Source organism: Lathyrus oleraceus, chromosome 2, assembly GCF_024323335.1.
Source record: "Lathyrus oleraceus cultivar Zhongwan6 chromosome 2, CAAS_Psat_ZW6_1.0, whole genome shotgun sequence".
Lineage (NCBI taxonomy): Eukaryota > Viridiplantae > Streptophyta > Magnoliopsida > Fabales > Fabaceae > Lathyrus > Lathyrus oleraceus.
The window spans coordinates 236,929,739-236,933,245 of record NC_066580.1 but is presented as its reverse complement, the minus strand read 5'-3'; positions in this window follow the sequence as shown (position 1 = coordinate 236,933,245).

Sequence of the window (3,507 nt, the reverse complement as noted above, 5' to 3'; positions counted from 1 at the left end):
AACCTAACAAATAGTCTATTTGTTAGCAATCTAATAAGTGGAAATTAGATTAACGTGTTCAACCTTTATTTTAGGAAATACATGTACAAGGCCAGCAAACTAGAATAATGTAACAGTTGATGCTCAAATCACTATTGAGACATCTTGCTGATAACTGTGTAGGAAAATAACAGAATTTGGTGCTATGGATGATCTCTGCTGAGTCTTTCTACCAGATGCACAGAACTAAGTGTTCCTCCATTCTAGGGTGATATGGAAGCAGATGTCGTGACATCTGTGAACATGTGCATATTAGTACAGGGTTTAATAACTGTCTTGCAGTATTAGTTACAATGTTGGATCAGATGTCATGACTTGGAGTAGAACATCTGAAATCTGACTATGCCAGAATTTCAATTGGTATTAGAGCAGGCATCCTGTCTGTTTCTGGATGAGATCCATGGGCGATACTTTCTGGTATCTTGCAAGGAGTTATGTTAGTACTGATACTGGAACCTGTGAAAGGTTTTGTAATTTCCCTGAATGATCCCTTGAAGTAGGTGGATGGACTGTTCATGACGGGAATGGTGTGTACTTGTCTCTGGAGGTTGGCAATTGGCCTTTGTGTGGGACAGCTGTGCCAGTATTGAATCACATTCAAACTTGGTATGGTCTTGGAGGCTGATCTGGTGAAGTGTGTGTTCATAGGTTGAGTTGTATTATGATTTCCGCTGCATAATACCTGGCAAAACTCAAACTCTGATGTAGTTTCCCCTCATGTGGATGAAAGGCTGCTGTATTCAAGATTTCATCAGAATCTATTGAAGATGTCAAAGATACTTGAGTCTCCTCAAGACCACTCATCATGACGTTCTCACTTCAGGATGAACATGTTGTTCAACACGTATGCAGCTACTGGTTGAAGAGCAGATGCTTTTAGGTGTCAAACAAAGGGAGACCTTGTTTGGAACCTACTCCTGACCTGGAAGAGGAGACATCTGTGTGTGCTAAGTTGACAAGGGTAGGGTCAACTGTGTGTATGCTCAAGAAGGTCACATGTAGAGGTCTGGTCTCTAGAAGTGGAGTTGGCTGAGATGTGACATTGTGCAATTTCCTGCTGCTTGTCCTACTCCTGTAGATTGATCAGGGCTGGATAGCTGTTCTCTGGAGTACTAGGGTGTGTTGGAAGACAAGTCCTCTGGATGTTAGAAGTCAATAATGGGGTAACCTGATTGCTATTTCATTTAAGAGGATTGGAACCATGAGTCTTGTTATTCAAACACCTCGCTCAGAAGTGGCAGTTCTTTCAAGAAGTGAGAATATGAAGATTCAGAGGTTGGTTGAGGTAGTATGCTCTGGCAATGCATATCTACTATTGACTGGTGTTGTTTGTCTCACTAGTACTTATAGTCAACTGGAGTCTGATTGGTGTGATTGGAGTATGCATAGTTGCCACTGGTAGGGAGAGTGTGTGTCATGTTGAGACACTTGCGTACAATGCATGGATATTGGTGTGGAGTTTCCATGATTGGAAATTTGAGGGGGAGTTTTGGTTAACCTCCTCACGGTTGGTCAGCCTAGGGTTGGTTGGCTGTTGACCTGTGTCACATGGGTTCTGGTTGTTGTGTGACACATATGCAAGGAAGGATTCATCTCTCTCATTCCTAAGGGTGAATCTAATCTGGAAAGATTCTCAAATCTGTTGAGGTGCTTGCAAGCAGAAGATGCTGACACAAGAAGAGTATTTTCAAAATATTCTTTTGATGGAAGTATCTGAAAGGATAATTGGGAAAGGATTTAAGATCAATGTCTACTTGTGCCAAGTACAAGTATTTAATTGATTATCCTTGGAGCTCAAGATAGCTGATGTTCTTAAAGATGTTGGAACATCTCTTCTTCAAGACCCTGTGCAGAATCACAGGAAGGATAATACATTGGTTTATGATTTATCTCTTTGGTGGCAGCAAAAGCATATGATCTCTGAAAAGGTTTCCTGGCAAGAAACATGTTCAGACTTGATGTGTACAAGAAGAAGAAGACATCATAGTCTTGGTGATGGTTACTTGGATCAGTTTATTTCTGATCTAGGTAAGGAAGTGCATTGACTAATGCACACTGTGAAGTTAAGAATAAGTGGCAGCATTCTTAACATCATGGAAACAACCTTGCTTTAGGAAGTGGAATCCTTGGTATAGTTGAAGGGTTAGTTTCTAACTGGTCCTTCTGAAGACTCATGCATCAGAGTGTCTGATGTCTTTGGAGAAGAAGCAGGGATTCATCAAGGTGTGAGCTTGGATGACTTAACTGCAAACATACAGGATGGAGGTTGTTTACTCAAACTTGGTTCCACAATCAAGTCTATGAGAGCATTGAACTCCTGTTCTGTGAAGGGAGGATGTTCTTTCAAGTGACAGAAGAAGGAGCTGAATTCAACAGCTAGATGTTAAAGCACAATGTTGTGACATTTGGTTCAATATCAGAATCTTAGTTGGTGAAGTGACACATCAACTTAAGATAGAAGGATCTACAGAGGTGTAGATTGGGTACTTCAAAAGGATCGTTCTCATTGCAGTACTTTGGAGTTGCTGGATGGAGAAGATGCTACATGTCTTAGAGAATCTAAGTTTTGTTTAACATGCAGCTTGAAGTTCAAGTCTCACTTGGAAGGTCGGAATATCTTTGGGAGAAGTCTGATAAACGTGGAGAGGTCAAAAAGTGGCATTTGACTTTTTCTTATGAGGATTCATGAAGGAGGTAATCAACCAGAGGCATTTGATCTATCTCAGATGTGAGTTCGAAGAATCAAGATAATCAACGTATGGCAGCTGATTATTCTTGAGAGAAGTCTGAGACAAATTACTTTTGAGCAGAAAAGTAGTAAGTTGAAGACAAAAGGAGGTGTTTTCTATTCATCTCTTAGAGCTTGTGGTAGGAGTTCTGAGCTATCTATGGAAGATTATCTCTTGTAATGGGATGAGAATGTATATGTCCCAAATTGTGTCTGGTTTCTTCTGATCAAGCTGGTGACTCAGTGATATCTGAAGATTATCAGATGGTGTTCTGTGGTATATTGTGAAAGATGTCCTAACTTATGTTAGAACATTTTGTGAAGTGGCTGTCTGTTCTGGTTAGAAGAGAGATTGACACAGATTATGGATGTGTTCAGCTAAGAGGGTTGAACAGAGGGTGTGCTCTTGAAGACATGAAGATGCGTCTTATGTTTTCCATTCATCAAGTGGTCTGAGTTCTCTTTGAATCAAGAAGTATTTGAAGGTCCAACTCTGGGGTGTTGGATATGTTCCTGTGTGATCACCAAGTATCAAGAGGAGAATTGGATGTTCATGACAGGGGGAGTTATATCCTTGTGCTGCAAGTAATCATCAAGCTGGTGGTCGATGTGTACTCAGAGGACAAGGTATGTCACCTTGTTAGTTATTGGGTTGATGTGATGTCTGTCAAGGCTGAGGGAGCAGAAGAATGTCTGACCGGATGTCATGACATTGCCTTGGATAATATTGTTATTTCCTT